This window comes from Lycorma delicatula, chromosome 3 (assembly GCF_047948215.1).
Source record: "Lycorma delicatula isolate Av1 chromosome 3, ASM4794821v1, whole genome shotgun sequence".
NCBI classification, from domain to species: Eukaryota; Metazoa; Arthropoda; class Insecta; order Hemiptera; family Fulgoridae; genus Lycorma; species Lycorma delicatula.
Window position 1 is genome coordinate 167,394,106 of NC_134457.1, and position 27,934 is coordinate 167,422,039.

Genomic DNA, 27,934 nt, shown 5'->3' on the forward strand with positions numbered 1-27,934 from the left:
GAATTTTTTGTACGTTTAAGATATGAAATTCATTAACTTATTCTCTTCGAAAACATTTCTTATGTAATATTTTCTGAGTCAGTTCATTACACCGCACGTTTTTCAATTATCTGCAATTACCAGATTCTTTCTGATTCTTTTCTGGATGAAAGAATTTCTCCTCAATTCTTTTCTACATTAATATCTTAAAAGCTATTTTTTTTTTTCTTATAAGCATGCATATCATAAATTGAATAAATAGTTTTACATAAATATTAACGATATAAATTTCGGATTTTGCAAAATTATTTTCGCTTACAACCTAAGATCATAATTTTGTAATCTTTTAACTTACAATTTTTTAATTATTTATTTTTTTTACGTAGTAGGAGTAATACATTTTATTAAACATTAATGTTGCTTTAATTATTATTTGGCTATTATGTCATAATTTTATTAAAAATTGTAATAATTAAATTACTACGCATTTACTGTTTATGTAATTTTTTAATTTTATTTGTTGTACTGCATCGCATATTTATTTATTGTTTTTTTGAGCAAGTGTTTATTACCGTGCCGTTTTGGTTTATTCATACCCTGCTTTTTTTTATATGTTTTCATCAATTTCCTTTTTTTTACGTTTTTCTATTTCTAAACCGACTTCATCATCAATATAACTTTACGTTTCTCCCTCGCTTGTAAAATCTAGTGACAAAAAAGCCATTCGTGGTAATTTATCCTCATTCATTCTAATTATATGGCCATACCGCTTAAACTGTTTCGTCAGATTTCGTAGTTTATTGTAGCCTGATCCTTCATCCTTCCATATTTCTTCATTTTGTAATCGAATCGGTTTTAAAACGTTTCCAGCAGTAAATCATCTTTTTGCCATTAGTTCATTCACGTATGTCTTTTTTTAATACGGATATTTCAACTCCATATATCATGCAACAATAGTTTCTTCCTTATGCATTGTTCGTTTTCTGCTTCCTTCTATACTGAATTCCACATCCTTTATATTTATTTAAGGTTATACGATGATTTTTCCGTCTTTTATAATTTTCAATTCATTCTTTTTATTTATTTAGCCTTTTTATGATTATCTTTAATTACATTTTTTATATTAATTATATCATAAAGCACAGTGGTTTCAATCATAATTATTTGCATTGATCGATTATATAATTTATTTCGTACTACATAAATTAATTCTATTTTATCTGTTAATTAAAATTTTACAACAAATTAATAAGTTTGTTTGCACACCGTATACGAATATTCTTTGAACAACTTTGTGTACTGGTATTTAAATCATATTCTCAGACATATTTTTTTTTTTCAAGTACTTGAGCTGAATTTTATTTTATTAAATAAATATCTGAGAATGTCGGTGTTTCAAGTAGTGAAACATCTGCACTTTCGAGTTAATCGATTAATTACGAAAATTATTATTCAAAATTATTGTTATTATTATTATTATTATTCAACTTATAAAGATTATTATTCGAAAATTTGTACAAATCTTAAACTAAAAAAAAATCCCTATCGCCTCCATGAACATGACAAAACTGGCTGAGAAAATATAGAAATTTGTTTTTGGGTGAATTGTTCCAATGGTTATAATTAAAATGCTTATAGAATCTTAAATTACTGTTCTTCTTTATGAACGAATAAAATTGATAGAATTTATTTTTTTTAAATCGATAACAAATAAAATCTCATTTAAGTTATAGAAATATGATTTCCTATAGCGGGATTCTACAGCTATAAATGACTTCATTAATGTTAAATAAATTAATAAATTAGCATACATTCGTGGTACTCGTAGGATATAGACTAAAAATTTGGTATGTTATTTATTAATGAAAGTTCTATATTTTAAAATACGAAAGCTTAGGTTTTACTAAAGAGGTGTCCTCGGCGTAAGGCTGTGGTACTATAAATGCTTTCCCCAGAAGCACAACCTACGTTAATAACTGGTGCAAAAGCCAATTAAAAATTTAACTCCGATCACAGTTATAGGTAAGCTTAATGGGTAATTAATTATAGTAAAAAATTACATGCAATATTTCCGCATTTTAATAAAAAGCCTTAGTTCCCACACGGAGGCAGATTTTTTACGTTGTTTCTCGGTATTAGTTTGCTAATTTTTATCAAGACGTAGGTATCTCACCTTCCAGTCTCTTGCGAACTACTTTTTATTTAGAATGTGCTTAGTTTTTTTTTATGGCCTACCCTTATTTTAAGTAAAAAGTAAAATTAAAATGTTAAAAATAAATTTTTTAACGTGTAATAAAACAACTTTATAAAAAAGCGCCATTAAGAGTAATGCTTTATTCAATTTTTTTTTTTAAATCACATTAAAAAAAATAAAAAATAACTATTAGCAACATACTAGCTGTTAATTTGGCACCAACATCTAAGGTGGAAATTTTAAAGAAAAATTAATTTTTATTTCTTAGCACGATTTTTAAAGGTTGTTTTTTTCTTTTATTTTATATTACGTTTAATTATTCTACGTTAAGGTGAATTGTTTTTTAACTATATTTTACACTATATATATATATAGAGAGAGAGAGAGAGAGAGAGAGAGTGAGAGAGAGAGTATAGAGTAAGTTTAATTTATTGTTTTTGTTTATATCCTAACTTTCATTTTTTTCTTTTTTTAATATTTCTGCACGAGTTCCAGTAATGTTACACCATCTGTTAACTAATTTTTATTAAAAAAATAAACATAAATATTTATTTTTTGTCAGTCATTGCTTATATTCTTAACTAAATAAAATTAAATTAATTTATTACACAATTAAATTCCTTAATAATCAATATATCGTTTGTTCAAATTAAGATTAAGAAATACTTAAAATTATTGAACTGAACCGTGATTTTTTTTAATTAATTAATCATCATCTAATTGTTATATTTAGTCTGTATTGTGAATATATATACTCTGCAGACATTCATTAACGAACAGTAAATAGAGTTATCTAAATTACAGTTCATAGGTCTTAAAATTTTTATTTTCTTTTATTTCTTTTAATGCGACATAATAATTAGAATTGTTCTTAAAACAATATAATTCTTAACAAAAATACTTTTTCTGAAAGATCACTTCGTATGAATTGTTAAACCTATATATCTAACGTAGAATAATAATTAAATTTTTAATTCGCATATTCATTCATTCATCCAGTGTAAAATAGTTTGTCGAATGAACATAATTACTTATTCATTCAAGGGAGCTTAATAATTTAGTAATACTGTAATATTGCTGTTTCATCCAATAAAAATTTAATGGTAAGCTTATCATTTATATTTCTCCCGTTTTTAAGTGTCATAATTTTTAATTGATTTTGATGTAAATAGAAACCTACAGTTTTTTTTTTTGTTTTTTTAAGTGAACATTATTTTAAAATGACCATTTATTTTAAAAGAATATCATTTTAAAAAAAAAATCAAAATTTAAACCCATTTTATGGAACTTTTAAAATGGATTTTAGGAATCCTTAGAACTAATATGTTACAGAAATAAATTTTTTACTATTTTTAATAGTTAGGTAATCTTAAATCTCATTTTTAATGTAAATCTCTTCGGTAAATTAAACAAATTCTTAACCGGTATCAAACTCAAAGTACAATACAAGATAAAAACACAATATTGGTTTTATAATCGATGTAAAATATGGATTATATTTTTGTAGTAGATGACTACTAAAAAATCCCTAACCTTTATTTTCTGAAATGAAAGACGGCCTATTGAAAACCTATTATTTAATAGTGGTATAAATTTTGAATAGATTAAAATTTATAGGAAAGAATTAGGAAATCGTGATTCGTTAAAATATAGGTATCAAAACCTCTTTATTAAAAACTCTTAGATTAAGAAATACTTTTTCTCTGAGAATAATGAATTTTATTATGCAATCAGTCCCTAAATACCACTTGTACTTCGGAGAATGCTACAGTGCATTTTCCTCATTGAAGAAGACAATAGAAAATCACTTCACTCCTCGTTTTCTTAATAAATTGAAGAAAGTTTTTATTAGCAGATTGATATGGGATATTACTGAAAACGGTTTAGTCGTTCTTTTTTTTGGAGTTAGATTTATGTCAGCGTGACATATAACTACTATTGCTAAGCAATTTAACATGCATACATGTGGAAAATTCTTAAATATTTTACAATCAAATTAAGCTAAAATTTTAAATCGAGTTAATTTCTCAACTGCATTTTGTAATCGAACACCTCAAGAGTCGTTTCTATGACCATGGAAGACGTAAAGCAAGACTCCGAAATAAATTTAGATTTCTACATAACTGTAAAAAATCTCTAACTGTTAAATTCAAACGTTAAATTTTTTTTTTTAATATTTTAAATTTTACTATTTTCCGTTTTTCCAATATAAATTTCAGACTATTTCATTAAACCGTTTCCAAAGATTCAGTTTTTAGATTTAATTTAAATTACCTGGTTACAACGATTTTCATATTTATTGATTTATTAAATTATCTGAATAGTATATTTAATTTTTTTCTCTTATTTTATTGTTGATTATTTTTAATAGATGACAATGTACATAATTTTACTTTCTAGATAACGCTATAGCTCTAGAAGGGAAAATATTGTAATCGGTCCGATTTGAGCGTATGGGGTTTTCACCGGATCTTGATGTTTTAACACCTAAGAAACTCAAAAATAAAACAAAAAACCGGATAGAAATTTTCCACATGATAATAATGTTCAAATGTACGTGTGTGTGGTCGGTGTTGGCCTCTAAATCACCTTATATCTCCAGAACTACTGGATCGATTTTTACCAAACTTGTCAGATTACTTCTATACAAAGAGCATTGATGCCATTAAATTTTTATCTTGAAAAGACAAGGGGGTACGGCTTTACGGCAAGGTGACCCTCAGTATCTCGAGATTTTGCCTAATTAAGGTCATATTTTTCTTAGGCACATTTGTTAACGATTAAAAAATAACAATATTTGGAAAAAAATATTTGCAAAATCGCACCCACCCCAAAAAATGTTCCAGCTATGATGTGACGTCAGAGGTGAGCTGTAGAATTAAATAAATGAATTACATTTAAAGTGTAAAAAGGTAACTCGGTCTGGCTGAGTCTCGAACTTGATCGCGCGGTTGACTCGTTTCCTGGTGCGTTAAGCCTCGCGGCTACACAAGTCTGCCAACCGTATAAGCGAAATTTATTTATCTATGTAAATTGTGAAATTACATTAGTTTAGTTAGTGCCGTCTTTCACTACTTTACTGCCACACCCGCGCAAATTAAATACGGTATGCGCGCGAGCTTTATTTAGAATAACTGATTTAAATAAACGAAAAAATATTATATGTAAATAAAATGATAAACATTTTAAATTAAGTTGTGTATTTATGTGTGTGTAAGCCGTGCATCAGAAACAACCCACAGTTGTAGGACTTAACCGGATCGCGGCTTTAGCCGCGTGACGGGAAAGTCCTACAACTTTTTTTAATTTTTATATTTAAAAATATCAGCTTTTTTTTAATTTTTATAATAATGTTTTACGCATAGCATTATTTTAGGCTATACTAAATATAAAAATTATTTTAATAATATAATCTTTTGAAAATCGTTTTGTTAGCACTTTTACTCGTATTTTATTCACAAATGAGTTTTAAACAATATTTTAGTTTAAAAAATGTATACCGTCCGCCAATAAAATACTGCCGATACACTTCCTTTCTTTTAGCTTAATAAAGAAATAAAAAATTGCATTATTAAAACAGTATTTTGTTATAAAGTAAAATAAACTATTTTAATTTACATAACATTAAAAAGAAATTACTTACTTAATTATTCATTAAATAAGACATTTTAAATTAAATTAAAAAACTGTAGAGAACTGAGAAGTAAAGAGAAAAATGTTTAACGATGAAGAAAGCAACATTTTCATAAGTAGTACGTGAAAATAATTATAATATCTTTCCCTTCCAAAGTAATTTTCCTTCCTCTTTCGGTTAGGACAAATCAAGTATTTTATATTTTTACCTAATGCACCTACATAAAATTTACACTATTTCTTCAAAAATCGCAAATTTTTATAATCCACTTGTCCATATAAATTTTGAAATTTATTACCATCAAAAAGCTGTCTGACATGACTGAGACTTCGATCGAAAAAGATACTGGCTTCTGTGAATGTAAGATTTATCGTTGTTTAACATTTTTCTACCCACGCTTTGGACTAATTATTGATTACCAGTCAGTGCACAAAGAAGTATGTTAATTTCATTGAACACAATTTTGTGCAGTGATCCGATACGTCATATTCATTTTGCTTTATCCGCATTACTTCTGAATTTACGGAACACCTTTCTATTTATACACTAGTATAACTCACCAGTACTTCAAGACTTTTTTTAATTATTGATAGCGGAATTAATGAGATTCAAATCAGCATTTAAATGTTTTGTATGCATTAAATTTTTAAAAATTGCTTGATGGGTTAATTATAAAAAAAAGTTCAATTTATGTTATATAAATAACATAAATTGCGCCCCCAAGGCTGTTTCGCTACCAGAGTTTCAGCATTTTTCTTACCGTGTTATAATTTAGGAAGAACCAATATAGTACGCTCATATCTCGACTCAGAGTTGAGGAAAAATTTTGGGTAAGGCCTCATTAGGGGTGACTTGATTCTCCGAGAGTTTTAAGCCATTGCTCGTCCCAGTAGATCAGTTAGGTGTCGAATTATTGCAATCAGTTAATTGTTTAGTTTTGGTTTATAACAAAAACTATTTAAAATTTAGGTTCTTTCTTAGCTCTCTTTCATTTTTCATAGCTTTTTTTTAGTAATATTTTAAAATGAATATTAGGTCTTTATCGGGTAAAAATGTAAATTATTAATTTTATAATTTGTTATTCTTACATTTTATTTTTTGAAAATACGTTCTACTAAGCTGTAAGATGATGACAAAGAGTAACTTAAGAAGACAATTATATTTACTCTGTTATGTAATTGCGGTGTTTCAGGAGTCGCTACTAACAATATCAAATTTTTTCATAATAAGATCAACATCAGTTACAAATCACAGAGTTCGTTAGAACTTCGTCGGTAAGAGCTGACGAAGTCAACGAACTACGTTTACAGTTCTAAACATGACCTAACCTAACAGTGAAATGAAAATGGGGGGAAAAATAAGCGTGAAAACATTATATTTCAGTTCAATTAGATTAGTAATGAAAGAATACTTTTAAAACATTCCTCGAATTTTGTTAGACAACGTTTTTTTTTTTTTCATTTGATGAACTGCGGGACTCGAATGTCATTTTATTCAGTTTTTAATGTACCTGAATCGCGCCGATAGATAGCAATACTTGATTAGGTAGCGTACAAAAACTTGATATATTACTTGAAATAAAAAATTTAAAAGAATATATACTACAGCTTGTTTTACTAGTAAATGAACATGAAAGTATCGAAGATGAAACAATTCTTTTAATTCCCATCACTTCTTTAAAAAAAATAATAAAAGCATTAGTTTACAAGAGATTATACTAGTTTTATTAAAAAAGGAATAAATAAAACAAAAATAAATTCGTTTGGTAAAATCGAATTTAACGATAAAAATCGAGGGTTACACTTACAAAGTAATAAGTGCAGTATTACATCACGGATTTTTGATTCGTAGAGGTCATTATACTGACCTTTTCTTTCATTAAGTAAGGAAAAGTATAGTACGAAGTGAATGATATGACTTATCAACAAAAAAAAATTGACCGTAAAATTCAATTTGTTTGTTCTAAGGCAATAAATTTTAATAATAAATCCATAACAATCAGTAATTCATAAAAAAAATAATAAAAGAATAATCTAACAAAACGCAATGATAGCCAAAAAATTTACAATGAAATTGTAAACTGTACGGTAAGAGTCTCACAGATATAATTTCTTCCGCTAAAAAAACAAAAATTTCTGTAATATAAATAAAATTATTTTTAACAAAACGATACAGATATCAAAAAAGTAAGACACTACATTTCTCTTATAAAAATCTGTTTTTAATTTATAATTTTCTTTTAAAAAAAAATACATGTTAAATATATGTAATATACAATAGATATACCCGTACAATAACAGATAATGAACAATGTTTAAGCGTTCCATATAATAAGCAAAAACAAGAAAAATTTGTTACAAAACTCTTACTGGCCCGATTTCATTTATATGTAATACGTATCATATTTACAGGATTCTTATGATTATTTGTTGTGTAATAAATGAAATCGGGCGGGTAAGAGTTTTGTAACAAATTTTTCTTTTTTTTGCTTATTATATGAAACGTTTAAACATTGTTTTTTATTATCTATTATTGTACACCTATCGCCTATTACATATATTTAACATTTATTTTTTTTAAAGAAAATTCTTAATTAATTACATATTTTGATAATAGAAATGTGGTAGCATCTTACCTTTTTTGATAGCAGTATAGTTTTATTTATATTACAGATATTTTTGTTTTTTGAGCGGAACAAATGATATCTGCGAGACTATTACCGTACGGTTTACAATTTCAATGTAATTTTTTTGGATAAGATTTATAAATCTTATTTATAAATCTCGCAGCTATTTATAAATCTAGATTTATAAATCTCGCGGCTATTTATAAATACAATATAATTAATATATTAACGACATATTAACAAAATCCCACTTTTAATTACAAGATAATATATTGGCTTAAAGTTAAATCTGCAAATTTCAAGTTTGATATTACTGAAAAAAAAGCTTCTGTTTCAAGAACTTTAAATAATAAATCGTTTTCAGCGTTCTCGAAAATGTATTAATTGATACCTCACACGACCATGTTTGTTTCTTTTTGCGCGAACGTGGGAGTCAAAGTTCAATTTTATAAAAGACTTTTTTTTACAATAGTCTTGATTACAATAACAAATGAAAAGACGAAAAATGTTAAAAAATGCATGACTTTTGGTCGGATCCGGCCGCTTGGTAGGGTTTGGGGCCACCAATTTATTAAAGATTAATTTATATGCGTAATCAGATGACAATAGAAGAAACCACAATGATAAACAACCATCATACCGATCACAACAAAGTTTCAAAGTTAGGCCTTTTTTGGGGTGGGGATGCGATTATACAAAAACGTTTTTCCATATATTGTTATTTTTAACTATTGGTAAACGTGCCTAAAAAAATATAACTAATAAGAAAAAGTCCCTATGAAAAATATCAGGCGAAATTCGAGATACTGAGGGTGACCTTTTCTACAGCCTCACTCCCTTGACCTTTTATGTTGAAACTTTAACGGCATCAATGCTCCATATATAGAAGTATCCAACCAAGTGTGATCAAAATCGATCCAATAGTTCTGGAGATATAAGATGATTTAGAGGTCAACACGACCACACATATGAACATTAACATTCGAAAAATTTCCATCCGGTTTTTTGGATTCCTTAGGTGTCAGAATATCAAGATCCCGTGAAAACCGCATATGCCTAAATTGGACACATTACGAGTAATCGTACTTTTAGAGCTACAGCTCTGCCATAGCACTAACTAGACAGGAAAATAAAAATGAAAAGTTGTACGTATAAAAATGAAAGTAGTTTATGCCTACGATTGTAGTCATAACTATACTGATAACTATTTTTAGGTTAATTTCATAAGCCGACCTCTGTGGCGCGAGTGGTAGCGTCTCAGCCTTTCACCCAGAGGTCCTGGGTTTGAATCCCAGTCCATGCCATTTTTCACACACGCATCAAAACATTCATCTCATCCTCTGCGGAATGAATTGCTTGACTGAGGACCTGGAGGTAAAACAAACCAAAAAAAAAAAAAAAGGTTGATTTCACAAGAAAGCTACCAATTGTAATGAGTACCATGATTCGACTTCCGGAAAATTTTCACTTATATTCGCGTTTAACACCCCCCCAGACCCCAAAACCAACGTCAATTCAAAAGTTTATATATATATATATATATTTAACTTTCTTGTGGACACAAAAACTGCTGTAATTTTGCGTCAATCACTTTCAAATTGATACATAAAATATAACGAACCAAAAACTGGGTCAAGTTTGTTAATGAGCAAAATCGGACCATGGGGTTGGAAATGGGGGGCTTTTTTGAAAAAACAAAATATCGCTATAACTTTCTTATTAAGTAAAATATCAAATTCGTTTAAAGTTCCTACTATTCTTTGGATAAGGGCCTAAAACTTATCTGAGTAAAGTCTTTTGATATCACCAACAATTGGCCCAAGGGATGGAAAAATTGGGTTTCGAAGACAAAAATAATCATACCTCCCTTAATAGGAACAATATCGAATCATTTTAAAGTGGACTTTAGTCCTCTAAACATTATCTAAAACTTTTGTCTGAAACAATTTTAGATATAACCAACCTTTACGGCAAGGGATGACCAAAATGTTGCTGGAATTTTAAGATGGGGCTTGTCGTATGCTAAATATGTGAAACTTTTTTCACATGCAGCCATTGTCGTATTGGGGAAATTTGAAGTTTTTCTTAACTTTAACGTGGAAAATCTTTTTTATCCCCTACTTATCACCGGTGAAATCTATCTCCGCCTTCCGGCGTGCTGAAAGGGATTTTTTTTATCTTAATATCAACTAAAATACCGAGATATTGGAATTTTAAAGAAAAAGCATATTCATAATTTGAAATCATTGGGAAGTATTCATAAAAAAGAATTTTTGTAACTGAGTAATGTGATTTATAACATTTGAGGCTAAGATCTACAATTCTATTTTTTTTCTTTTTAAATATAGCAATTTTTAACAGTAGAATGTTGTTTAATGTAATTAATGTAAAATTGTAATAATTTAAAATTCTTATATTTCTATTATAGGAAATGTGAACTCTTACTTTTTTACTGTAAACTTATATATGTAATTACTTAAATTATAATCTTTTCTTTCGAGTGGATTAAAAAAATATTTTAAGTTATTAAGTATAAAGTTTTTATTTCGGTGACGGTGTGTGTATTTTAGTTTAGGGGGGATCATATTGGTTTCTCTTCTTAATCTCTGATACTTTAAGGAAGGTGAAGTTAAATCTTCTCAACGTATTTAGTTACATAAAATTAAAAGATACGTAATTTTTTCTAAGCACGTTTCTTTCGTAATGCTGAAGTTCATATGTGTCAACCAGCCATTGATCTCAAAATATCTTACCATTCTGTGAATGAGTTAATTTAATTTTCTTTTTTTTTCATATGGATATTTGAGTATAAAAAGTATGTGTATTGCATGTATGTGGTTAATTTTTTATTCTACCTTTTAATTATGATTTCTCCTTCTTTTCTTCTTACTTTTTTCTCTTTTATTTTGATTACAAAAAGCTTTTGTTTCCATGATGTAAATTAAACTGTATGATATATATTTAAATAAAAGTTTTCGGATTATTATATGCGACTAATTTTTAATATTTTTTTTTTTTTTTTACTTATATTATGGGTTTTTACAAAACATTTACATCCCCAAATATCCGATTTTCTAGATTAGGTAAATATTGTCATACAAATAAAATAAAATTATGTAAAGAAAAAACCTCACTTGAAATAATAAACTACGTTTTAGAATCATGGACTTTTCGAGTCTATGATTCTAAAATGTACAGCAACAAAAATACTTTTTAAATACAGGATTTTCTTTCATCTTAACATATTTTTTCTTTATCGCTGGAAAGTTACTTTGACAGAATAAATTTTGGATATAACAAGTACAAAAACAGAAATATATTTTTTTTCAGGACGTAAACAAAGATGTTTAATTAAGACTTACTGTGAAATTTTAAGGTATTATTCTTTCTTATCACGCTTTTCATGATATTAAATCTTTTTCTTTAGCGATTGGCATACCGTTAAGAAAATCTTTGTAAAATAAAGTACACAATCTGTTTCATGAGAAACAACTTTTACCTACGACAGATTTATTGTTTTTTTTTCTCTCGAAGATTTAACCAGGTTTTTTTTATCTTTCTTTTATAAACTTTTTGACATTTTTTGTACTTTATAATACAAAATTCCACTAAAATTACACAACAAAAAAATGTTGGAAATTGAAAACTTTCAGTAATAACTCTTATTAATTAAACATTTTTGTTTTTTTAATAACTTAATTAAACGTATAAGAATTTAAGATGGAAATTATAATTATGTAAAATATTTATACTGAAATTAAAAGGTCATTAAATTAATTAAAGGATTTCCCTAAAAGAGACCGTGTTTTAATCATTTATTAAGTAATTTTAATAATTAATTAATTTAATATTGATATCTCATGTAGATTCGTAATATTTTGCTTATCTTATTTTGATGTAATTATGTACTATGTAATTTGTTTATAAAATGTGTAAAATTCTTACTTATTTACAGTAATAAGGAATATTAAAATATTGCATCATATAATAAAAGTCCACATAGACGTATTTATCATTAACATCACAATGCGATTGTGATATAAAGGCTTTTGTATTCTTAATTAATGATATACATTATCAAGTGGGTGGTGTATACGTGTTTGTGTGTGTGTGTGTGTGTGTGTGTGTGTGTGTGTGTGTGTGTGTGCGCGCGCGCGCGCGCGCGCGTGTGTGTGTGTGTGTGTGTGTGTGTGTGTGTGTGTGTGTGTGTGTGTGTGTGTGTAAAAAAAACGAAATTAAAACTTTACTGCAGTCCAAGGTTTAGAATTTTAAAAAATAACAGCGTACGCTGTCTACTGATAATTTACTAATAGTAAGCCAAAGTCTCTTCACATTAACTGATTATTAAAAAAAATACTGTTTTTTTCGTTTCCGGCGCCCTTACTTTGTTGCAGTCAGAAACGCACTGATTTTCAGCGTACAACGCACTACATAAGTTCGATTAACGAGTAGACTCTACTTACAAGCATCAAGTTTCAATTCATCACCTCTGTGTTCATTGCTTAACGCGATTGAAAAATACACCAAAGCACACTTAACGTAACTGAAATTGAGGTTATGTTTTCTGTTGTTGACCTTAAATTGAGCGTAAATTTTTTTGATTAGCTTCCGGTTAGGTATTACTTCAGAGGATGAGATGAAATGCCATTTTATAGCTTATGAAAATACCATGCCTGACCGGGATTCGAACACGGGACCTCCAGATATGAAAGGCCGTTGCTTATATATACATACAAGACCTTTCTTTTTCCTGTTTAGCCTCCGGTAACTACCGTTTAGATAATTCTGCAGAGGATGATATGTATGAGTGTAAATGAAGTGTAGTCTTGTACATTCTCAGTTCGACCATTCCTGAGATGTGTGGTTAATTGATATGAAAGGCCGAAACGTTACTACTTACGCCACGCAAGCCGGTTAAATTGATCGTAACTTAAGAAAGACTAATCTTCATCAAAGTTTCAATTCACAACTGCAGATAAACTACTACATCATATTTAAATTTCAATGAAATTGATCTTGTAGTTTTGGATATTTTCGGGCCACAAAGTTTTATACTTAGTCCTAAATATACATATTTAAAGAAATCCGAATTTAACTGGATGGTATTTTCGTACTCCTCATAACAAAAACCATGAAGAAAATCCATTCTCACCTTCAATCATAATATATATATATATATATATATATATATATATATATATATATATATTTAAATATTATATATATATATATATATATATATATATATATATATATTTAAATATTATATATATTATAATATAGTATATTATATTATATATTATATTTAAATATATATATATACACACACACATATTATTATTATTATTCGGTAGAGTGGGATATGGCGCATACTAACTCCAGAGGATAATACATACATTCTGGACATGGCGGCACGTACTGGACTCGTGATCCTCAATATAGGGAACACGAACACGACGACGTTCCGCCGCGCAGGATATTTGGAAACCATTCCCGATATTTCCCTCGCCTTCGAAGATGTGGTCACGCTCGTCCAGGACTGGAGAGTTCTTGAGGATTACACCGGTAGCGACCACAAATATATCTCATTTAAAGTCCTATATGGTGCACGAGAGCGCCCGGGGCTCCCAGGGCTGGTGAGAAGACATAACATCAATAAAATCAACGAGAAGAAATTCAAGAAAGATCTCCTCAGGGGTGGTAGCCTCTGAAAACATCACCAACGGAGGGACGCTGGCGCTGAAGCCATAGTTGCTTTGGCCATGCGGCTGATCGCTTCTGCATGCGATTCTTCCATGCTCCACGGAGGAACGAAGCACCAGAAGCGATCCGTGTACTGGTGGACACCGGATATTGCGGGGTTGCACCGAGAGTGTCTTCGATTAATACGAGTGGCGCAACGTGCAAGAAATCACACAGACGCAAACGCCAGGTCAGCCGAGTATATGACGGCAAAGAAGCGGCTCCGTCGAGCCATCAACGTGAGCAAGGCACGCTGCTGTAGAGAACTGACGGAGACCGTGGATGCAGACCCTTGGGGAGTGGGTTACAAGATATTAACTAGGCGATTAGGGGTCTCGCGCTCACCTGCTCCACTAGATGATGCTAAAGCGGGGCACGTCGTTAAGATGTTGTTCCCGGCCCACTCGGTCCGTATCGAGCGGGACTTCGGCGACGTGGGTGACTTCCCGCTCTTCTCGATGGAGGAACTGGAGGGAGTCCTACGGTCGCTGAAAGGCAAAAAAACCCCTGGTCCCGGCGGTATACCGGCCGAGGTGCTCAAACTTGGGGGGCGCTGCAGGCCCCGTCTTCTTCTAGACATGTATAATGCATGTCTGAAAGCTGGGTCTTTTAGCGACAGGTGGAAGCTAATTCCCAAGGGCAAAGAAAACACAGAGTTGCCATCTTTCTACCGCCCATTGTGCATGCTTGACACAGCTGGGAAGGTATTGGAGGAGCTATTAAAGAAAGAACTGGTTGCGGTGATGAATCAGGCAGGTGGCCTGTCACCCAACCAGTACGGTTTCCGGCAGGGTCGGTCGAACCTAGACGCAATTCAAGAGGTTGTTGAGGCAGTGCGGCGAGCAGAGGACCACAATCATTTTTCGCGACGTGTGGTCCTTCTCATTACGTTGGACGTTAAAAACGCTTTGAACTCCGCACTGTGGAGCGATATGATTCGAGCCCTGGAGCATTCGTTCCATGTGCCTCAATACTTTCTCAAAATGGTGGACGCATACCTGAGGACTCATTTACGGCAGCCTGCCGCAGGACTACGATCACGTCAGGGGCGGCGCAGGGATCGATTCTCGGCCCCGATCTTTGGAACGCCGTCTACGATGGCTTGCTGAGGCTGGAGATGCCTGAAGAATCTGTCTTGGTTGGGTACACTGACGACGTTGTGCTACTTGTCGCAGACCGCGACGTGGAGCGCGCCCAACTGAGGCTCAGCCGAGCCACGCACAGAGTCGTTGTCTGGCTGGACGACCATGGGTTGTCTCTAGCCCTCAGCAAACCGGAGATCGTGGTTATAACGAAGAAGCGTATTGACACTCTTCTCTACCTGCGGGTCGGGGTAGAGGTTGTCGAGACCAAGCCGGCCGCAAAGTACCTCGGTATGATGATTGACCGGAAATTCCATCCTGTTATACGGGTCGGAAGTGTGGGCCCAGGCATTAAGAGTTGCAAGAAACCGGAGGAGGCTTGTGCAGGTGTTACGCACCGCAGCCTTGCGAGTCGCTTCCGCGTATCGGACGGTCTCCGAGCCTGCAGTACTTGTGATCGCCGGCGTCATACCCATTGCTATTTTGGCAAGGGAGCGCCAGGTTATCTACAGGAGGGGACGGGCAGGCGAAGACCGAGAGACCATTGCCAACGAGGAACGCTTCCGCACGTTCCTCGCATGGCAAGAGACCTGGGACCACGAGACCAGAGGACGATGAACCGCAAGGCGGCATGGATAGGTGGAGTACTACATGACCCAATTTTTAACTGGTCACGGGTTCTTCCACGCTTACCTCCATGTCATAGGGAAAGCGCCGTCCCCCGATTGCCTCTATTGCCCCGGTGTACGGGACGACGCTGAGCACACCTTTTTCAAATGTGCTCGTGGGCGGCAGATCGAGAGACACTAGAGGCGGATCTTGGAGCACTGATTCCCCACAATGTGGTTGCGATGATGCTCCGTAATCTGAGTAGCTGCTGGGAAAGTGTAGCCCGATTCGTCGGTAACATTCTCAGGACCAAAAAGGTTGACCTGGATAGTCCTGAAAATTAGGTAGCACCTAATCAGGCTAGTATGGAGGACTCGATCGAAAGTAATCTGTTAAACGGTTCCGGGTCGAGTCCTGGTAGAAAGGGGGCTGGTTTTAGTTGGTAGTCTGCTGATAGTGATTGGATAATACCATCAGCGGGAGCCTGACACTCCGTACCGCAAAAAAAATTATTATTATTATTATTATTATTTGTTAGGGACTGTTATAAAATTAATAAAATATCATTCACCCGTGCTTGCACGGGTGGACGGTGATGATGAAGTGCGGGGACTCTCGAGCCCCTGAGATAAAAGACCGAGTCCCATCGGGTCCGTCCCTTTGGGGGTGTTCCCGTTAGAGGCGAAGCACAAATGACTGAGTCCCGATTACTGTGTGATGGAGGCAGGGAACGGCATAGCCGGCCCGGCGTTTGCCTCATCTGACGGCTAGAAACTAAGGCACCGTCCTGAACCGTGTTCATGCTTAATTGGGGGTTTAGTTTTTGGAGGCAGGGTTTAAAAAAAATGTTATAAAATATATATATAATATTAGATAAAAGATAAGCACCGTTGTATGTAAAAACTAAAATTTGTTATGATCACAATATGATAGTCAAAATCGTATTGACTATGTGAACCCTTAATGTTTTATATGTAACACTGTTAATGTGTTACTTCATACAGTATTTTATAAGAGATAGTGGATCTAAGAATTTGAAAATATTATTCAGCAAATTAGTAAGTTTTTATTTTATTATTTTTGTTAGTGTGTTCATAACTAGTTTTTATTAATCATATTAGTGTATATATATATATATATATATATATATATATAAGTAGTGAGCTTTTTGCGCACGAGATAGCATTAGTATCCTAAATCTCATTGTTTATGAGTCGCAAGTCGCAGTGGATTACGCCGAATGTCATTTGACAGCTGGCAGTTGAAGCTAGTAGATGTGCAAAAAGTGTTGGAATTTTTGTATTCAGACGTTAGATATTGCGCCATAAATGTAAGTGAACTTTCCGCAAAACTGCGCTAAATTTTACAATTTTATTTCGATAAAGGCGCAAATGCTGCGCAGACCCGTTAAGAAATTTCTGCAGTTTACGGACAAGATACGTTACCAAAAGCAACAGCCAAATAATTGTTCAGTCGCTTTCGTTCTTGAAATTTTGATGCCCAAGATTCTTCTCGCAATGGACGATCGATCACAGAAAAAGTGAATGATATTGTTGCAAAAGTCGAGGAAGACCGCCATGTAACCAGTAACGACATCGCCAATGAACCAAAAATTTATCACCATACAGTGTTAAACCATTTGGAGAAAGCTGGCTATAAAAAGAAGCTCGATCTTTGGGTTCCACATGACCTGACTCAGAAAAATTTACGATCGTATTTCTCTCTGCGAATCTTTACTGAAACGTAAAGAATTCGAGCATTTCTGAAACAGTTGATCGCGAGGAATGAAAAGTGGATACCCTACGACAACAGTGTGCGAAAAAAATCGTGGTCAAAATGAGCAGAACCTCCGCAGTCTGTGGCAAAGTCCACACTTGCACCCAGGAAGGTTATGCTTTGCGTCTGATGGGATTGGAAGGACATCGTCAGTCAGAACAATAGACACAGATCTGTACTGTCAACAATTAGCGCGATTGCACTTAGCAATTTAAAAGATATGTCCAGAACTAGTCAACAGAAAGGTTGTCGTATACGTCAGACTGTATATATCTTTAACGACCAGTCAGAAATTGAAAGACTTGACTGGGAGGTTTTGATTCATCCACAGTATAACCTGGTTCTGGCACCTTGAGACTAACATTTGTTTTGGTCTCTGCAAAATTCCCTGAATCGTGTTAAATTAGTTCCAAAAGAGGCCTGTGGAAACCACATGTCACAATGTTTTTACCAGAAATCACAGAATTTCAATAGCGATGGGATTATAGTGTTGCCGGAAAAATGGGAGAAGGTCATCAAAAAAAGCGGTGCATATGTGGTCTCATAATATAATGTTATTTTCCAATAACAATAAATGTATTCTCAGTTTTGGCCTCCAAACGCTCAATACTTCTTAGACAACCTGACATATATATAGAATAAATAGAAAATATACAATTACCGCATTCAGTGTTTACCTTTGGATGTTTGGGTGACTAATATCTCGCTTATTCTACCTTTAGACGTAGTTTATTACACGCTAGTTCTCAGTAAGAAGAAAAGGAACTAGCCACAGTATCCTAAATATTTGATAATATTATATATTTTTGAATTATAATTCATCGATTTCTGAATTGGAATTTATATTTCTGAGTAAAACTTAGTTTCTTATCTTCATTCAATTCCCCGGTATTATTGCTAAACGTGTGGTAGGTTGAAGCGTGGGAATGGTTCACGTGGTACTCAGTTTACTAAAATAGAGCTGTAATTCAACCAAGAAATCAGAATTAATTTCAATTGACACCACGAAAGTACCCTTGATTTATGTCTTGGTTATGATTAGTGTGCGGTCACTCCTATCAAAACTCATTCCGAACCAAAGGTCGCTAATTTTATTTTATTTTTAATTGCACACGATAAAAAAAAAAATATTTCCTTTGCCTAGATAAAACCTCTAACTTACAAATTTCTAAGACCAGAAAACAGTACTATATTTTATATTTAAATGTTTTTGAAGTCATAACGCGGGGCCTTGTGCAAATATAAATATTCGTATGTGCAAGTAACAGGTCGCCGCTAGAATAATGATATGTATTGATATCGGAGAATAGTCAACTAATCGCGGAATATAAACTAATAGCAATTTAATGTAAAAAACAAGAATTCCTAAAATTACGTAGCAGGCTCTTATAATTTGGAATTATAAGTGTACTATTATTCTGACCAATTTAACTTCTAAAAAAATTTTTATTAGCGTTTAAAAAAGTTTTTAATACTAAAAAAAACTTTTTTAACTAATGTAAACGTCTTTATGAATAATAAATACAACCTGACGTTCCTTAACTTCGGAAGATACACAGTTAGATAAGGTTTTTTGCGTTCACCCGCTCTAAGTTATAGTAGCGACTATACTAAAATGTGAAGGAATATACTCGTAATAAAGAAGAAATGTATGAGTTTCACAAGTTCAGTTATGCTGTCAAAAAAAAATCTTATATACTTAATTTCTTTTATTAATTAATGTTATTATTTTATTCCTAAGCTCGACTTTAACATTGACTTACTTCTTTTAACGTACTACGCCAGTTTTGAGAAAGTTTAGTATTTTTATTCTGAATTTTGAAATTTTCGAGTACGACACTCGTTAATGTTTGTTATATTGATGATATATGTTGAAGGGGTGCCTGTCTTTCACAATAGGGATTTAAGTATGACCCAGACATTGCTTCGATGAGTGAAATAATTTTAACATCTTCTTGGTGCCAGATTGGTATAATTTCTTCTGTTAATACTATAGTAAATATCTTAAGGGTTTTTCATATTTCCTTTCATTACTGTTTCAGGTGGGAATTGTTATTTCGATGATATAAATATGTAGATTTACGTTTGTCTTATTAGTTTTATATCTGACCTGTAAGTTAGGTTATGATGGAATTGTCTTTCATTTTACAAATCCAAGGAGTAGTATCAAAGAAAAAAAACATAAGATTTTTAAAACATAAAACATTTTAAAAATCTTTTTAAAGTTCTAACCGAGTTAATCCTTTGAATACTAATGCCATATTTTATAAGGTGTCTGAAATCAGCGACGTAACCACGTCTTCCTAATGTGTAAATTCAGATTCTTGAAATATGAATGTTTGTATTTTTAGTTAATCATGCTTGGTTACATGACATGGGAAGCAAAAAAACATTGTAATTTTTTAAATAAACAGCAAAGGGGATTTTTAATACAAAAACTATTTTTGAAGTGCTAATGTCTGAAAGTGTTAAGGCTTGTGTTACTTAGTACATTTGAAAAAATAAAAGAATCTTCATTTTACAAATCCATCGAGTAAAAAAAAGAAAAACAAAACAAAGATGCGGAGTAACAGTTTATCAATAGATCTTATATGTAATGTTTTAACAGATGTATATTACAATATGATCTGTATTTATGTCAGTTTTGTAGCTTTTCTAGTTCTGAATGATTATCCGTAGCTAAGTTATTCTATACGTCAATTCAGTCTGTACTTGTAGGAATTTTTCAGCTAGATACAATCTGCTCGTTGATGTGCTGATGGTAAATAGATACTTACCCGATTTTACAACGGTTTCTTTAGAACATATTTCTAGTAGTTTATAATTTTAATTTAAAAAGTATTTTTAAGTAGATTTATGATTTTTTTTAACTGTTAACTATTTCCCCTACTAAGAGAAACTATCTTTATTCCGTTATACCTATTACCTCTATCAGTAAAATTAATCGAGGTAGTATATATAACGAATTGTTTCTCTGGCTATATCTGTTTCTATGTATATCTAACGAATTGTTCCAAACTGGCTACTCTGATTCTTTATGACTTATGTAAAGCACTTCATATAGTAAAGGCATTTTCAATGACATTAAAGAGAAGTTTTTTTATCTGCTTTCTCTGAAAGTAATGATTTTGTATTAAACAGAGACTTGCTATGGTAAACAGTTGAAAGCTGAATTTCGTTGGATATGGAATGTTGATGTTCAATAGTACATTTGGCACAATGAAGACGGTATAAGAGAACCATTTCAACCCTCTTTCCTGCTACAAATCTGGTATAGGTTATTTTTTATTCATGAAAGTGCTATACTAGTTTCGGAAACAATTCGTGTCCCATTTCAGGCGACCTCCTACCGTTTAGTAACGGTGTCTTACGGCTGAAAAAGTTTCTTAATAAAATAAATTTTTTCAGGCCTACAATGTTTGAAAATTAATGAATAAAAATAATTGTCGGAAAAAATAATATTAAAGTAAAATGTTTCATTAAATATTAAAAACAAACATCACATTATATAGTATTAACGATAAAAGAATTATAAAAAATTAGATCAAAAAATTAACAACATGTAGAACAGTTTAAAGTTCTATTGTATAATTCATGAGGCGGAAACCGTCTGATGATTAAAGAACAAAATTGCTGCGTCATAAAGCATCAAGTTTTTGAGTTCGTCTATTGTAAATTAATTTTTACTATTGTAAGAGTTCACTTTTGAAAAAAGAACATACACAAGCAAGAAAGATACGATCTTTTAAAATTGCGTAATCTGCTGTATAACTGTAGCAGATGAAACAAGATGCTTTATGCACTTCCAATTTAATTTATATTAGTATTATATTGCTGGCACGACTACAGTCGTGCAATGAAACCGTAAAGCTTTAATAGACTTCATTCGTTGAAAACTTGTAATACTTTATCATACCTGTTATTTATTTATCTGAAACAGACTTTTACAAATGAAAACATCAAAATATTATTTTTTCTCGTTCTTTTAAATTAAATAATTACACTGTAAAAATAAAAATATTAAAAATTATATTTTTAAATGTTATTATATTTAAAAATAAATATTTAATTAATAAGACCAATATTTTTTACAAACAAAAAAGAATCCTAATTTCACAAATCAGTGAAGTAAAAAAAATAAAAGACACAGTTTCAGTTTATTTATATAATTATAGTTTATAACAACCTTTTTTTTAAAACGCTCACAGAGTTAAAGGTTTGAAAATTAACGTCGTTTTTATTTGCTATATAAGCGTGTCTTCCTAACATAGCCGTCCCCAATCTTGAAACATGCATGTTTGTGTTTCCAGTTAATTATGTAGAAACTCCGTGCGAAGCAGTTATATAAACAAAAAGTTGACAATTTTTTTAAAATAAATAGCAAAGGGAAATTTAAAAATAAAAACTAAATTTTAAGTATTCAGTCAATGACTAAAACAGTTTAGTTAAATACTATTGATTTTTCAGTTTATTATAATTATTATAAATTATATATCCGTTATGAGCTGTAATCAAACGGTTGTGGAATCTGAAATGAAATACCAATCATTACAGAAAAATACCACATCTACTCTCAAGATGATATAATAATAATCACTCCATCCCGGGCTTACCAGGAGAATAAACAATGGTGTTACTGATTTCTTGTATTTTTCAACGATCCGGATGCTTATACATTAAGCCTTATATGTGACACTGTTCTCTGCAAGCAATTGCCGTTCGATAAATAACATTACGCTGTACATTAATAATCAGAGAAATCCTCTCTCTCTCTTTTTCTTGTTTAGCATCCGGGAATTACCGTTCAGGTATTACTTCAGAGGATGAATGAGGATATGTATGAGTGTAAATGAAGTGTAGTCTTGTACAGTCTCAGTTCGACCATTCCTGAGATGAATGGTAAATTGAAACTCAACCACCAAAAAATACCGGTATCCACGGCCCAGTATTCAAATCCTTATAAAATAACTGCCTTTACCAGGACTTGAACACTGGAACTCTTGACTTCCAAATCAACTGATTTGGGAAGACGCGTTCACCACTAGACCAACCCGGTGAGTTAAATCAGAGAGACCCTAATTTGTATCGATTTTACCACAGTTACAAATTGATAATACAAATTTGAATCTTTTCATACATATATAAAAAACGTATATGCATTTATTTCTACGAGGTTTTAGGTAAAATTTCATTCTGTTATGTGTAATTCCTGTGCAGGTTCTCTTCTATTTGTAATTGAATGTACATCCAGTCTCCGAAGCAGTATTTAGTCCAATAAAACAGTTTAATTTTTATATCGCTCAGTTTCTGTGTTTATTAATGAATGGTTTTTGTTAGTAATTTGTATGAAATTACATGTATTTTTTTTTTAAAATCCCTTAATATTGTTAAAAATTTTGTAACTTATTAAAAACTTAAAAATGTATAATTTAATAGTGGGGAACGCCAGTAACAGCAACGGGGAAGTCATTCAACGGTTTCATAACAAACTTCTACGGAACATAACCCACGCGTCGTGGTTCGCGAGGAACGCTGACATCCACGATTACGTAGGCATTCCATACGTTCGACGGGATGTTGGACGTCTAGTTTCAAGGTATTTTTCCAGTTAAATAAGCATATTAACCTTCTCTCTTTGAATCTGTTACACAACAGCGTGGATTTTAGAAGACTAAAAAGGCTCCGTGTGCGTGATTTTGTTGATGGCCTGTTATGATGGTCGGGTTTGGCGGCTTAGTGCTCATGTTTATTGTTTCATGGGTGTTTCAAAGTTTACTGTTCAATTTAAAGTTGTTATTTATTTTGTTGATTTAATGTTAATGTTGACTGGACATTCAAAGGCACTATCAAATGTTATGTTATTTATGTTATACTATTGTTTGTTTGTTATGTTATGCTATTGTTTTTGTATTATTTGAGGATTATCATTGGGTGGTCTCTTTCACATGATGGTCAATTAAACGACTTGCTTATAGCTTCACTGTAGAAGCTGGTTGTAAGTAAATAAAGGAATTCAGCAAAAAAATATATAAGAAATACCTGGAAAAAAAGTGTAAAACAACGAACTGTTATACCCGTTTTTAATGAAAATAATGCACTGTTATTGAAAAATTGAAAATATAAACAGTGTTTCTTCCCATTGACTTAAAAATGTACAAATGAATGCTATATAAAATAAATTATAACATCATTAAATTATTCAGTAAATAAAAAATTAAATGATTGATAGTAATTAATTACTAATAAAATGAAACGATATCGAATAATAATATAATTACATATTACGATATTTAATAACATCATTTGGCAGTAATATTAATAAAAAATTAACAAATCAGTGTCTATCTGAGTAATTTTATTTTAATAAAATTGATTAACATAAAAATTTTATTACGATAAGAGTTATTCGAAAGAAAAAAATTACTATAATTTATATTTACTAAGGAAATACTTTTGTAAAATTTAACACTAGTTTCGTAGAAATAAAGATACTAAAATTCCGTACGCGTAGGAAGAAAATTAACTGTTCACTAAAGAAATTCCATACCAGTACAACAGAAACAATATAAGAGAACAATGGTACAATTCTATAGAAATTTCATCCTATAAAGATATAAAACAATGACTTACTACATGCTTGACGTAACTATAACGGACAAGAAAAATAAAATGAAACAACATACTGGTACCTAACATAAGTCTCAGTATCCAGCTAATGTATCAAAGACAAAATTAAAAAATAAAAAGTAAAAACTATTTCGAGAAGCAGTTTTAATGAACTGGAAAAAAAGTAGAATATTACATGTTATGTAATCAATAATGTCAGTTTGAATACAACAAATTTATTAAATTCTTATCTCAAAAAAACTGAATTTAAACGAATCCACGTAGGAATAAAAATATAGGAAAACGTCGGAGTGGCGGATTAACCCGTGGAAAAGAACATCATTTCCGGGTCGGAATTTTTTGTACGCCTATCCCACAGGAAACAATGTACCCAGTAGGCCCTTAGAACTTCGCAGATACAAAGAACGTAGTAAATCGAATCGATAACCGTAGTCTTGGGGTGGATCCAGTGGACGTTTTACCAAAAATGTAAGTAGAAAAAGAAGGAATCAAGACTGTAATGAGAAAGGATTGATGCACTGAAGGGAAATTTTGAAACATGACAAACACCCTATGTGAAGGTTCCCTTCAAATCGGAAGTTGCTGCACGTAAGTCCACGTAAGAACCGTATCTTAACCGAAAACAAGCTACACATTACTTAACAACGATTCGTTTCGACTAGATCAAATAAACAGCAACAAATTTATTAAACTCGTATTAGTATACGAGTTTAAGAATCCTGAATAAAAATGTAGTCTTATGCGCAAAACAGTTTTTCGACTATCAAAGTCATCTAGTAACTATTGTAAAAATAATCAAGACTTCTGAAGTGATCCGACCGACATCAGCTGATCCTGATCGGTTAAGAACGATTCAACTAATTTTCATCAAATTTTAACATGCATATCTAAATTTAAATGAAACTGATGAGATATTTTCAGGCATATACTCGTATATATATATATATATATACACGAGTATATGCCTGAAAAGTATATATATATATACATACAAAAAACATTTCGTCAAGTATTTTTCATGATTATTTAATATTTATATTGAAAACTGTGCACGTAAACAATTACGATTTTTCAAAACAGAAGTTTGTCTTTGAATTTATTTTAAAAATAAGCGCTCATTCTTTTTTTCTAGAAAAAAGATTATTTAGGAGCAAGTATGGCTTTATATACATGGAATTCTACGGACAATTCCATCTTCAACTCTATGCAATAAATGAAATCAAGACACATTCTGTCAAGCATAAACTTACATTCAATCATGTTTTTACTACATGAAGTTTTTTTTATATTTCAATGTAAGACATTTAACTCTGTACCTAAACCTATTTAGTTGAGCTAATGTATTTTTCAAACCATTTATATACTAGATCTAAACGGGAGAGATGTGATGAACAAAATTTATTACAACTTATTTTTAAATAGTATTTTTCGTACCTTACTAAATTTACGTATTTCGTACCTTACTGTTTACGTATTGTTTCGTATCTTACTAAATTCATCCTGTGCAATTCGTTGTAGGAAAAAAACTGTATGTTGTATGTTGTAGAAAAAATGAAATCGATCAGGTTACTTGATCTACATCGTTACTCGATTTATTTTCAATCGAAAACACACGGGACTTTAACCGTACTTGAATTTCCCGTAGAGTTCCATGTGGATAAAGTCATTCTTGCTCCTAACTAATATTTTCAGTATTTTTGGAAGAAAATATTTCATTTCATATTATGAACATCTAAAATTTTAAATGCTGAAATAATTCTACTTCTAATATTCGTAAAAGAGCAATGAACATCTTATTGGAAGATGTTCTAATAACATTTATAAAAGAATTCTAGAAAATACAAGGTATAAAAGAAAATTGGAGAAGCTAGAATATGAATAAGGATTTTTTTTTTACAAAGGATTCTTCGAAATTTATATTTTTTCAACCGGTAATTTTATTTGACTTTTTTAATAGTTTTATATATATACTAGCCGGTCACGCCAGAGGCTCTGCCTCCTGGATTCTCGGACACGTTCGTATCCTCATGTTTGTGAAAATAGCATTTAATAATAACAATAACAGAAACACATTTTACTGATGTTATTTGATATTATTTTTTTGATTATAAATGATCACAAATATTCTTTCATAAAATGTTTTAAAACATAAAACATTAAACATTAATGATAGTTTCGCGAAAAAATTAGCATTTCGCCGCGATGAACTTATTGTAGTGATTTTTTAGCTACCAGCTCCATTTATCGATACGCAATTTATGGAACCAAAAATGCATCTCAATTGAAATTTTCAAGAACATTCTTCAATCTTTGAAAAAATCTGTACTCAATAGCGCTTGCGCAGAAAATTTTCGCGGTTTAGTGCCTTAATATTGGGTGTAGAAAGGTTGTAAAAAACTTCAAAAGTTCCTAAAAATCGAGATTTATTATTGTTCCCAATTTAATTTTTATATGTTGTTTCATTTCATATGATTGTTTCAAAAAAACAGAAATTTTAAAGTCTTTGATAACCTTTAACTTTTTAAATAACGATCGACAACAAATGTTTTTAATTTGACAAATCGATAAATAATTAAAAACTTAATCTTTTGACTATTTTAGAAAAAAAAGTTGAGGAGCCGGATTTGTGCAATAGAAATTTGCGATTTACATCCGCATGAGCAGTAGCATCGAAAAAGAAAAACTAACAACCACCCTTGCAATGAATAGAAACTTTTTGCCGAATTAGATTTTTTTATACCTATGGGGTCCTTAATCTTGCATTTCAAAGAAAAACTCTTTATATATATATATATATATATATATATATATATATATATATATATATATATATATAAAAAGATATATTGATGAAAATCAAATCAAATTATAATGATGAATTGTTTCATAGTGAGTCATTTAAAAATAAAATATACTGGATAGCAAAATTTATCTGTTTTTATTTAATAAAAAGAATATTTTAAAGTAATCAGGAAACAGCGCTTTTAAAAAGATATAATTTTTCGTTATATTAACGCGTGAAAAAATACGCTATAAATAATAATCTAATTTAAGCACGCATTTAATACAGCTATGATTTACTGAAAGAAAAAAATAACTACGCTATTTCTCATTAAAATACTATTATTAATTTAAAAAGAATTGCTTGTTGCATAATACATTAAAATTAAATTTTAATTAGTTGCAGCCTAATTAAATAGCTTAATATAACATTATAAATTCATAGCAATAATTTCCAACGATATGTAATATGTATTATTTAAAAATGAAGCGTTATTTGTAACTTGTCTAGAATAAATTCTTTTCATGATATCTATGCGTTTTATAAAAGAATTAATGAAAATTAACTCATTATTTCGCTAACTGTGTCTTCTTGTACCAAAATCGTTCAAAAACGAATGAACTGATGTTAAGTAAATAGAACAGTGAATTTAATCTTGGTTAAAAAGTATGCAACCCTTTAAGTAGAAATATAACCGATAGCCTAGTTGTCTTTTTTTACGAAAAAAATGTTCTGTACCATTTACTGTACAAATAAGTGTATTAATATAAATCAAACTTCATAACATTTGTTAAAATTAGGTAACAAAAAGAAATTATGTAACCTTTTGATGATGCGTTTTTATAGTTCACTTTGGCAAACAAAAAAAAACAAAAAACTCAAA

General features: G+C 31.1%; 1 protein-coding gene across 2 annotated transcripts in view; it reads left to right on the plus strand.

Annotated features, from left to right (window-relative positions):
- LOC142321029 (uncharacterized) overlaps positions 1-27,934 on the plus strand; it is a 196,973-nt gene that overhangs the window by 512 nt on the left and 168,527 nt on the right. The gene's annotated exons all lie outside the window — the stretch shown is intronic.